The sequence below is a fragment of the Carassius carassius genome, chromosome 3 (assembly GCF_963082965.1).
Source record: "Carassius carassius chromosome 3, fCarCar2.1, whole genome shotgun sequence".
Lineage (NCBI taxonomy): Eukaryota > Metazoa > Chordata > Actinopteri > Cypriniformes > Cyprinidae > Carassius > Carassius carassius.
In genome coordinates this window covers 25,438,359-25,451,279 of record NC_081757.1, presented here as the reverse complement: position 1 = coordinate 25,451,279, position 12,921 = coordinate 25,438,359, and the positions used below count along the sequence as shown (strand labels likewise).

Sequence of the window (12,921 nt, the reverse complement as noted above, 5' to 3'; positions counted from 1 at the left end):
TAAAGCCAGTATTGTGTATTAAGAAAATAGCATTGACTGATTTCATGCTTCATGCAATGTTGAGACGCAATGTTTTTTTTTTTTTTATTGTTGATCTGTATCTGGACGCCAACACATTCATGCAGATCTGTGTATTTGTATAATGCGATGCCATGAGATGACAACACCTGTGCTTCCAAGAAGCAGACAGCAAGTTCATTACTACCAATCATTCAGACATGACTTATTAAATCTAATTAAATCAGTAACGATTGTTGCACTGAACACTGTATTGTCTAAACTGCACCTGTGTTTTTCAGCAGTTTGCTGTCACCGGTTTATGAGGCTGGAATATATTCTAATGTGATCATATTCACTGAGCAGGTCATTTATTATTTGCTAGCTGATACACTATCTACCTTGATCTGTAAATAGCTTTCTCAGTTTTCAAGAGCCGAGAGCCACATTGCTCTCTCTGTGTTTTGAATAAGAGATTACTGTGCCTGGCGCTACATGCTACAGATACCGTCATTATCAACTGTGACAGGAGACTCTCTGCAGCTCCCCTTGCAAACACATCATGAATCAATCTCCTCCGAGCCCACTGGAGGTTGATGATGTGCCGATTGAAGACTGAGTTACCTATAGATGAATCATGATAAAATCATTCTGAGAAATGAATGCAAGTGTCTTCTCAATGATCAAATTTGGGCATCACACAGTAAAAATAGATTTTATTTTAAATGGGTGAATTTTAGAATTCAGAGCCTAGTAAATCTATTTATCTGACATCTGACTCCTAAACAGGTCAACGTTTCTTTCTTTCTTTAAAAGATACACCACTTGAAACATTAAAGGGATAGTTCACCCAAAAATCAAAATTATGTCATTAATAACTCACCCTTATGTCGTTCCAAACCCGTAAGACCTCCGTTTATCTTCGGAACACAGTTTAAGATATTTTAGATTGAGTCCGAGAGCTCTCAGTCCCTCCATTGAAACTGTGTGTGTGGTATACTGTCCATGTCCAGAAAGGTAAGAAAAACATCTTCAAAGTGAAAAAAAAAAAATTACGACTTTATTCAGCATTGTCTTCTCTTCTGTGTCTGTTGTGAGAGAGAGTTCAAAACAAAGCAGTTTGAGATATCCGGTTCATAAACGAATCATTCGATGTAACCGGATCTTTTTGAACCAGTTCACCAAATCGAACTGAATCGTTTTAAACAGTTTGCGTCTCCAATACGCATTAATCCACAAATGACTTAAGCTGTTAACTTTTTTAATGTGGCTGAAACTCCCTCTGAGTTCAAACAAACCAATATCCCGGAGTAATTCATGTACTCAAACAGTACACTGACTGAACTGCTGTGAAGAGAGAACTGAAGATGAACACAGAGCCGAGCCAGATAACGAACAAAAGACTGACTTGTTCTCAAGTCAAGAACCGTTTCTGTCAGACGCGACCGATTCGAGAACCGAGGAGCTGATGATACTGCGCATGTGTGATTCAGCGTGAAGCAGACTGACACACAGAGCGTCTGAACCAATCTGATTCTTTTGGTGATTGATTCTGAACTGATTCTGTGCTAATGTTATGAGCCCAGGTAAACCGAAGACTTGAATCAAGGACAATCATCGCCAATGATGCCATTACGTCAAGCGCAAAAGAACCGGTGAACCGTTTTCTTCAACCGGTTTATTGAATCAAACTGTCCGAAAGAACTACTGGTGATCCGAAAACCGATGCAACCGGTTCTTGACTCGAGAACGAGTCAATGTTTCGTTCATTATCTGGCTTGGCTCGGTGTTCATCTCTCTCTTCACAGCAGTTCAGTCAGTGTACTGTTTGAGTAAATGAATTACTCCGGGATATTGGTTTGTTTGAACTCAGAGGGACTGTCAGCCACATTAAAAGAGTTAACAGCTTAAGTCATTTGTGGATTAATGCGTATTGGAGACGCGAACCGTTTAAAATGATTCAGTGGTTCAAAAAGATCCAGTTACATCGAATGATTCGTTCGCAAACCGGATATCACAAACTGCTTTGTTTTGAACTCTCTCTCACAACAGACACAGAAGAGAAGACAATGCTGAATAAAGTCGTGGTTTTTGCTATTTTTGGACCAAAATGCATTTTCGATGCTTCAATAAATTTTAACTGACCCTCTGATGTCACATGGACTACTTTGAAGATGTTTTTCTTACCTTTCTGGACATGGACAGTATACCACACACACAGAGTTTGAATGAAAGGACTGAGAGCTCTCTGACTTAATCTAAAATATCTTAAACTGTGTTCCAAAGATAAACGGAGGTCTCACGGGTTTGGAACGATAGGGTGAGTTATTAATGACATAATTTAGATTTTTGGGTGAACTATCCCTTTAAAGCAGTTATAGTTAGAATAAAAAAGAACTAATGTAAAAAGTGTAATACATATAACACAAAATATATATAGTTTTCATTGCTTTCGGATTAACATAACTTTAAATAACATATTCGTCTATAGATCAACTTTGAATAAAGAAAAGAGAACTAAGATAGTAAATTAACCTATAACCGATTCGTTCATCAGTCGAACTGAATCTGTTCGAATTGGATGGGAAGCAAAACCACTCAACTCACTCAGTGGAACGAGAACCGGCTCTTTCGAACACGTCCTTAAAGTTTCAAGCCTATTGTCGGCTAAATGAGCTGTAGTAATGAAACAGAAAGAAGTGGCAATGACAAATCACCAATCTCGCGCATTTAAACGCAGATTATGGCAACATGTGCACATGCCTACGGATTATGTAGGGACATAAAGAATTAAAGTAGTTGATTCATTTTTAAACGAACTGTTCTAAAGAACCGATTCGCGAAGTTAGAATGCACTGCAAAGCCCCTGAAGTCGGGACTTTGGAAGAAGCAGGTCACTCGTATCTCATAATAAAACCGTTTTGAACAAATTCGGCGAAGGAAACTATGAAAAAATCGGTTTCAAAGTATGTTTTGTTGAGGCTTCGCAGATCTAGTGAGCAAGTGCATGTCCACGTGCAGGTGTTGAGATGAGAATGACGACGCGGTGGGAATGTAAACGCCTTTGTAAAGTTCCACAGGTATATCAGCTTTTGTTTTTCATCTGATTGTTCTGTTGTATTCATTTCCCAGACAGAGTTTACATTTTTTTTCATGATGAGTTAACTTGTTGAATGTTGATGCTGTTTTTGTTTTTCCTAATTAACTTAATCTGTCTGTCAATCATTTACTTTCAGTATTGACAAATATTAGGCTATTAAACTTACAGGAACTTGATGGGCTGTTATTTATTTATTTCTTTTCAGAATGTTTTCACACGTCCTTTGAATTGTACATACAGGATCATGTTATTCTGAGTTGCTAAACATGCAGCATTGCTATCTTGTCACTGGCAGTAACTTACATTACTGTGCAGACATATTCAGTCTCTTCTAGCTGTTAACTAAAAGTGTGAACATTTTCTTCATATCATATTTCTAGATGTATTATGAAATTCAATTCTGCTATACAACTACAGGTTTATTGTGGACATAGTTTGCTGCTGGTATGTCAGTACTGAACATAATCGAGCCTTGGGCTACCGGGTATACAGCATTTTCACTCACAGCTAAAATAATGTCAGTATTCTGACCTCCCTGACTTCTAGTTTTTACCCTTGACTTTTTACCCCCCCGCCCCCTTTATTTGCAGCCTGTGCTATTTTCATGCACATCACATTTTTTAGGTTCCTTTCATGGTCAACCAGAATCTCTGTCCAGTTATTTGTACATTGTGCATTGCATAGGTCTGAACTCCTACAATTCCATCAGCTATGTTCTTATCTTTTAAATTGGCTCCAGTTTACTATTTGCATGGTTTATGTACTGTAGTTGTGGGCAGTGATTGATGCCAAATAAATCAAATATCATATTGCCTTTATTGATTGTCTCCTCCTAAAGAAACTTCCGTTGGAGAACTCCAGTGAGACTGATGAGTTGCACACCCATACCATTATGCTGGCAGGGCGACACGACATGATTTCCCTTATTTTCTGTCAAAGAATTTTTTTTATTTCTGTCTGTACCCACATTTCTCGGCCTTTCATCTCTGAGCATTTGATGGCCCTTGATTATTCCCTGTACTGAGATCCTGCCAGTCTCACAGTCTCCTGCTCTCTCTCCTGTTGAGATGAAGAACTATAGAGTTACAGAAAGTGGATAAGGGTTTGTATGGATGCATGTAATTTGACTAGTCCTCATCTAACCATAGCAAAACCTTAGATTCATAAATTCAATTTCTTATTTAAAATGCTCATCTTTCCATCTTAGAAAAGAGCCTCGCTAAGGTTTAGTGAGGTGAAAAAAATACATGTATGATGACTACAAGTCTCCTTTGCAAAATGAGGGCAATTATATATAAATTGCCTGACTTCCATTTTGAGAGAATTTCTATAGTTGCTCTAAAGGCAAAGTGTAAATGGTAAGTAAGAACAATCAGTTTGTGATGAGTCAGCTTGTGCTGAGCAGCAAAGCCATTTGGAATACCTGCATGTATGTAGTTATTTGCATACGTGACACCAATTTATTTTGTGAGGTTTGGTTACATATCACTTAAAAGGAGTACTTCACCCAAAATGACCAATGTTCCAAACCTGTATACTTTTCTTTCCTCTGTGGAACACAATAGAAGATACTTTGAAGAATTTTAGAGAACCAAATAGTTGTTGGTCCCCATTGACTTCCATAGTAGGGAAAGAAATACAATGGAAGTCAGTGGAGACCATCAACGGTTTGATTACCAGCATTCTTTGAAATATCTTCTTTTATGTTCAGCATAATAAAGAAACTCCTATAGGTTTAGAACGCCATGAGGGTTTAGAACGACATGAGGGTGAGTAAATAATGACAACATTTTCATTATTGTGTGAACTATCACTTTAATGAAGGTGTGTGAGTCTTCACAGCATGAGAACAATGAAAGAGAATAGTAAAAAAAAAATTGGAAGGATTTCAGTTTACTTGCATTTACTAAACTCTCCAACAATTTATGGAATAACACTTAGCAAAAGCTGCAAATGACTTTATTTTTGTTAAATGTCCCATCTTGTCTTCATTTTATAAATAGATATTCCTGAGAGGCTCTTCATCATTTAGTGATGAACTGGAGCTTCTTGAAAACAGACATTCTTTGATTCCTGCTTTTTCTGACCATTCTTTAGAAGTTAGGTTAAGGGATTTACCACAGACTTATTGAATTAATCTTGTGCATTAAAGCATTCACATCAAACAGTCCTGAAGCACAACTTTCTGTGATTTTGACATGTAGAATAGCTTCCAAAGAAGTTATAAATGTAAAGCATCACAGAATGGGTTTATTTATGGCTGAGTCTGACATTAGACAGTTTTGCTTCTGTGGTTTTTCTGAGTGACAGCTGTTTGACTGTCTTCTGCTATTTTCCAGATGAATATTCATTTCGGTTTTGGTGTAAGAGACACCAAATTACCGGTAGTATTTTTAGTATAAAATCCATTATATTACAACAAGATATGCACATACAATACACAACAATGTGCATAGTACAAAAATAATTTTTAGGAAAAGTCAGCATGAAAGTTCACTCCTAACCCCACCTGTCAACATAACCATCACTAGGTATGTTTACATGAACTCATTTTTAAATCAAAATGAATCCAATCTGATTTCAGATTCCGATGAACCCTAAAAATTGTAGTCTGATTCACATATTAGATTGCATGCATATAACATTTATTTTGTATTATTCATGTGCAGTGCCCAGTCACCACATGCAGAGTTGGAGAAAGCCACAGCGATATCACTGGAAATTACTGTCAGTATGTCTGTCATAGCTAAAAATAAAGCTGACATACAGTATGTGTTTGTTAGACAAATTAACGTTTGTCTAACATAAAACATAAAAAGATTATACAAATTCATACAAATTATTTATTCAAATTAGATGCAAATTCAAGTAATTAAGAACTGCATGAGATTGCAAAATCAGTTAAATTAGAAACAAGAAAACAACAGAATGTATAGGATAGATAAATGCAAGTGACTTAGCTGGATGTAGGTATTGCAAAGTAATGTGTAGCATTGTAATACAAAGATGACTTGTTTCTTTAGTAAAGTACACTGTTGCTATCACACTTTCATCAAAGTACATTAGATCGTCATATTCCCTCAGTACAAAGTAATGCCAGGGTCTCAGGATAGAGGCTTGGTTAGAGATATTAACCTTCCACATGATTTTGGTGATAAGTTTGATGGGGTCTCCAAGGGGGGTTTGCTAGGCAACATTGCAGTTGGAAAGTAGACAATTCTGTTTCAACATCCTTGAACAAAGATTTTTTGAGGGTTATGAGGATGTATGTATAGAATTTTATATATATATATATATTTTTATTTTTTATTTTTTTTGTGCTGGGCGGCAATAACAAACAAAGGATGTAGTGAAACAACTGGGTTTACTAAATGCAATACACTGACACCAGTACATGTGAGTAGTGTTGTCAAAAGATCCGGTACTTCGGTTCCAAGTCGGTACTAAAAAAATGAAAATGTGACGGTACCAGGTTTCTTTAAGTACCGGTGGTACCAAGGACCCAGTCAACCCGGTGTTGTGGCCAATTTCGACCCCCTGCCGAATTATTACCCCCCTTGTTCAAATCGTTATCTGATTGCCTAATCCTAACCCCACCCCTAATCCTAACCCCTCCCCCACACCTAACCCTAAACCTACCAATACTATGGGAGTAATAATCTGGCGGGGGTCAGAATTCGGCACTACACCGGTTCTTGACACATACAGCGCTATGATTTCAGCGAAGCAGAAAACGCGGACGGAATCTCAAAATCCAGTTATGAAAATGAAACATCTTAATATGTTTCTACATTTAATATTTGTTTACTACATTTTGGTACCGTGACAACACCTACATGTGAGTGTGGAGAAACAAACTATGAACAGTATTTACAGCAAATGTAACATTCTGAGCATTATGCAGTGTATTTCGTTATGCATGTCATTCTTACCTGTCTACTTCTAACATGTTTCTGAATACTTAAAGGCACAAATGATGGAAACTATTGAAAACAAATTACTGTGATAACAAGAAACAGGCACGGGCGGTAGTTTGTATGCAGTAATGAGCAAACCAAAATAATGGGTATGAATTAAAGCAATACGCAACAAGCTTAATATGAACTGCAGTCACTTCAGTGGATGTTTATTTATTTATTTTTTTTCTGTCATTGTGTGATGTCATGGATGATTAAGATTTTAGTAATGTGGAAATTATGTCAATGATGAATCTGTACAGATACAAATAAACCATGAAAAATGGATAAAGTCCTGCTGCAGAGGGTCTGGTTTAGTTTACTCTTCAAATCCAGAAGGTTTTTTACGGTCTGGATAACTACTGTAAAATCACAACATTTTACCAATTACATGCTTGTAGAAAATGTATTGCTTTTGAATACAGTGCTCTTTTAAAAGGCTGTCAATAGAGAAATACTCTTTTTGGATCCAGATGGTGTAGATGCGGCATCTACCAGTGGCCTAACTAGGGTTGGGAATTGAAAATCGATTCTGATTCTAGAATCGGATACTTACGGAATCAGATACTTGTTTTTCATCTGTGAGGATCTACCAGGACCTTTGCTCGCTAATCTAAGCACTCCAAAGTTTGCCTACATTTGCAATTAGATGCCAAAAAAGTAGTATTATATCTGTGAGAGCTTAACATGTTGCAAAAGAGGTGTCGCCACCAACATGACAAAGCACTTTGTTTGAATAGATTGTTAAAGTTCGTGAAGACGATTCAAACACCAAAGTTATTCTATTCCTAAATTATAGTGTTTTGTCTGTTTCATTCTTCAACCTTTGACATGTGCGATCAATGTTGTGATCACTTGCTGGTGATGTTCCTGTAATGAAACAAGTAAGTCTCTTGAGTGAGTCTTTAAATAATTTATTCATTAATTGCATGTGATAATTGTCTGTCTTTTTGTCTTTTGTCTTTTTTTTTATCATGAGAGAACAACTTCCATTGGGGGGAAAAAGAAAATCATGGAGTTCTATTAGTTATATATAACTTTTATGTAGCCTGTTGATTTTTGTTCATTGTATTCAGCTTCAAGAAATAGTTTGCAAAAAAGAGACACAGTATAAATGTTTGATATCATTATTTAATCTCATTGGAATTAAATCTGAATTGATAAAATTCATACGATACCCAACCCTTGGCTTAACCTTGACCCCTTGTTTGGCACACCCTTTCTCCTGTGTGGAAATAATTTGCATTGTTAATAAGTGGATTTTAGAGTTGAAGGTCTGCATTATTTGCTTTTCACTTTCAGTATAACATTATGCCAGTTACAGCCCAAACATGACACCAGATAGTTGAACTTTCAGCCTTGCATTAATTTGTATCTTAATAAGATAGTTTCAATAGTTCACGCTTACATATAATTAGCTGAGGTATGGAATGCGTATTTGGCGTGCTGTCCGGGGAAGGGCTCCGAGCTCGGGAATGGCCCGAACCTAGAGTACCCCCCCCTTCCCCGTCTATTTATAAAGTGAACTTGAAGTGAGGAGATGGGGTGGAGGAGGGATGCTGATAAACCGTCAATGGATAGAAGTAAGTCAGCGATATTTATACTATGGGATTGATTACTTGATTATGGTCCACCTGTGTTGATTAGGCTAAGTATCTGACGCGCTCCTCCCGAATCTTATTAATAAAATTACATTTATATGAATTGTTGTGAAACAGACATCCTTTAGCAATTCTCTATATGAATGTGGAGTGGATGTGCTGCAGTTGTGTTAAAGGGTTAGTTCACCCAAAAATTAAAATTAGCCCATGAATTACTCACCCTCAAGGCATCCTCGGTGTATATGACTTTCTTCTTTCAAATGAATCCAGTTGGATTTATATTAAAAATTGCACTGTAACAAATTTCTGTAGTTTTCACAGCATTATTACTGTAAAACGGGCAAATGCTCACTGTAAAACCTGTATACAGCATGTTACTGTAGATCTGCAAAGCATCATGGTCAATTTTCAATGGCGGTAAAATTCTACAGTAAAAATATTTTTTCTGTGAATCACAATACAGCAATTTAGAGGATTTTTTTTCCAGCCATGGAAAGCTGAAAAGCTAGATTCCACACTTTCATTGGAATTTTAACTTCAGAAAGGTAACTTTGCTGATTTATTTCCACAGTTTACTCTAGTCAAGTTAACTATTTTTTCAACTAATTCATTATTTATTATTATTTTGTTCAAGAGTGCACTGAGAGAGAGAGAGGTAAAATAGCGGGACACTTCCTAGTAAACTCGTGTCTTGTGTTCATTTTATTACCAAAAAAAAAATTGTGCATAATTTTGATCGATTTTCTAATCTGGCAACATTCGATAACGTCATCAGTTTAGAGAAGGATAGCATTGTTGAATAAAAATTTAATTGGAATTGTGTATGTGATGTGTCTGTTGGTGCACTAGCCGGATTTTTCTCTAGCCAGCTAACGTCAACTGTCAGCGCCGACACCGCGTGCGTGCGCGTGAAGCAGTGAAGCCAAGCCAGCCGACTCCAGAGTCCAGACTCGACAGAAAACGCAGTTAGAGGTAAGACTTTAGACATTTTTCATAGGTTCATAATTTTTCTGAACTTCATCGCAAGTCAAACCGCAGAAACGAGATTGTTGATAGTCTAATTTGAAATGCCATTCCCGACATGTGGGAGCATATACTGTATAAAGATTTGTCTTCTCTGGCAACATTAACGTACATTTATAACGTCTTTAGTTTGATTAAAGAGTAACGTTTAGCATTGTTGAATAACATTAATTTGAAATTGTGTATTTGATGTCTGTGCTGACGCGGTAGCCGTTTGAATAATCTCACTTGTTTTTTTTTTTTTGCTTGCTAACGTTGACGCCTGAATAATCAGACATTTAAGCGGGCCGATTTGAAAGTTTTATTCATTCGAGAGTTTTATTCATGATACGTGGAAGCATAATAATATACTCGCACTGTATTAAGATTTTTCGAGATCTTACTCGTATTTTCATTTACCATTTGGTTCATTTCTTGCAGCAAAGAGGCCTTAACAATCAATCCAGGTACATAAATTACATGAACTAGCATGTATACAATGTTTTTCAAATGCAAACAATGTTGTTTCTCTTCAGACACAATCCCTAGAAAGTGCACATAAAACGTGCAAACATTTTGTGCGTTGCAAACACATATGTACCGATATTACTCAAAACCTAAACCAGCTAACGTTAGATCTCAAAAGTGTGTATTGCCACACACTTTCTCTTATGAATATTGTACTTGTGATTTCTAAAAGTGTTTTTTCTGTATATTTTGTGTTACAGGAAACTTCCACCCAAGCAGACGTTGAGGCCCAGATTTCCCTGCCAAGCACTCTTAAGACTCATCATGCTCGGTAGATCCCAGCACTACACATACACAATAGATCCCAATTTTAAGTATATATGTATAATAAGTGTTAAGTATATTTGTATCGATTTACTGTGTGTGAACAAGGTTTTAAGTCATTTCGCACTTAGATTCCAAAAATCTCTAGTTGTCACTGATCCAATAGAAAAAAATGAGGTCAATGCATGTATAAAGGCAAAATGCTTTCAAAACTTCATTTTAAAAGGTCACACTTACTCATCATGTGTAATCCATGTCTCCAGTATTCTGTTATATGATCAGGACTTTACAGACACCCAGATTTTTACTAAATGAAGTGCACAAATTCTGCACCGTGCATACATGTGCAGGCTCACTACCTGGCTGTGCATTAGAGGATGTTATGAAAGTGAACTGTGTAGAAAAGTTTCTTTGCCAAACAGTAAACCATATCAGATTGAATGCTGTGCAATCTCAACTTAATTTTTTTAGGAGAGTCCATTCTGGGGGCAAATAGGTGGATGCTTTCCATCGAGGGCAGCGTTCTCCAACCAAATCCAACTGAGTGACCGTTCCGAATTCACTTCGGCTCTGGCTGTGCTTTTTGCATCATACTATATATTTAACATGGAATATCCTGCGGAGGCAGCCACTACATTAGAATTTATCCAGAGGTAAGCACTTATTTGTTGTTGATATATTTTTGACTAGGAATGGGAACAAATATTTGAGTACTCATTCTTTAACCACCTACCTGATTAGTAAAATACTTCTCAAAGTGTTTATTTGGGTTTATATGGACTGTTGTGCAATTTTTAAACATCAAACTTTTATTTTAACTCACCATGCAAATAAAGTAGCCTACTTGACTTCTAAATTACTCAAAATTCCCATCTCTACTCTTCACACTTCCATTATTGTGCTCACTGTAATGAGCATATAAAATATCAAAACTTAAAATATTTATTTAAAAGACCATTTGTGAAGCTGTTTCATGACTAACGTCTATGAATGTTGCGATATGATTTTGTCAAAGTTTAGTAGACAGACAAATTGAAAGGTCGCGATGACCGAGATCACAGTCTTTGATGAATCATGCAGCTCTATTGTATAATCTCTCTCTCTCAGCAGGGCAAAGGCTTTTCAGTGTGTTCAGTCTCATGTCTCTTCTACATGTCCACTCAGGATGTTACGACACTTTAATACTCATAGATAACGACACATTTCATCCTCTCTTGGAACGAAAGTGGCTAACTTCTGTCAACCTCATCTACAAGCAAGGACATAGATTTTAGATTCTGTAATAAAAAAAATTAAAAAAACGATTTTAGAATCTATGCAATAGCTAGGTGAATTGATTTTTCTCTCCAGGCCCTAATATGTGTGTTTTAAGTAAGAGTTTTGGTTTATAGAGAAGTGGACATTGTATTACATGTTGTATTTCACGTTGATTGGCTAAATCAAATGATCTAATCAAACTTTTATATGTTGTCATCAACCCATCTGTCTTGCTTATAAACCTTTCCATTAATAATTAATTTCTTCCACTGCAGGGTAGAAGACTCCATCCCAGGAAATTGACTAATTCAGGCCCGTTTCTGAAGAAAAATACAGTTCTGGGAGAAAAACAACATTCGGGGACCAAATTCTACTGTTTGAAATCCTGCTGTTTTTAAATAATTTAATTTGCCTTTTATACATTCTAATTTTAACCGAACATTTTAATACATTTGAACAGGATTGATTTGTATGTTCAGAAAAGTGTTGTTGTATACAAAACGAAATGAAATGTTAACAGAAAAATGTTTACCTATTGAAGATTTTTTTTTTGCTATGCTATTTTTATTTTATGAATTTAGAAATTAAAAGTGTGAAAAGTTATAAATAAATGGCATTTTTGTGGCAAAAAAGTGGCAAAAAAGTGTCTTCATTTTACAGTACACAAAATTAATGCTGTAATCCCTATTTCAGTAGTAAAATATATGAGGCGATGAAACACAGTACTGTGATTATTACTGTAAAAAAGTTTACAGTATTTTTAAAGTTACTGCAATTAAGTTTACAGTAAGCATACTGTGAAATGAACTACAGCAACTTACTAGCTAATTGCTGCCAGCAAGTTACTGTAAATTTCACAGTATTCTTTTTACAGTGTGCCTTTGCTCTTCCAAGCTGTTTAATGGCAGTTAGCAAGTGTTACACTTCATCTGTCCAAAAGAAGTGAAATAAAGCACATCCATCCAAAACAACAAGTGCCTCAATGGCTCTGAAGGGTAAACAAAGGCTAATGTGTTTATGTAAGAAAAATAACCATATTTAAAACCTTATTATCACTTTAATCTATATAGCTTGTGCCAACAGTTGTACACAGAAGCAGCTCCGACGGCGGTGCGCATGCGCCCCTCAGAAGTGACTTACGCACAAATTAGGATTTGTAAAGAAGAATGTTGTAGGATTTCGATATAAGCCAAGAGGATGCTGTTTTTCCCTTGCT

The 12,921-nt window shown here is 36.3% G+C and overlaps 1 protein-coding gene and 1 long non-coding RNA gene across 3 annotated transcripts in view; both read left to right on the top strand.

Moving 5' to 3' along the window:
* rbpms2b (RNA binding protein, mRNA processing factor 2b) overlaps positions 1-12,921 on the top strand; it is a 216,282-nt gene that overhangs the window by 142,906 nt on the left and 60,455 nt on the right. The window lies entirely within an intron of this gene.
* Positions 9,297-12,319, top strand: LOC132114674 (uncharacterized). The gene is made up of 4 exons (XR_009425346.1): positions 9,297-9,626; positions 10,385-10,455; positions 10,920-11,101; positions 11,981-12,319. It is a non-coding gene; the product is annotated as an uncharacterized LOC132114674 (long non-coding RNA).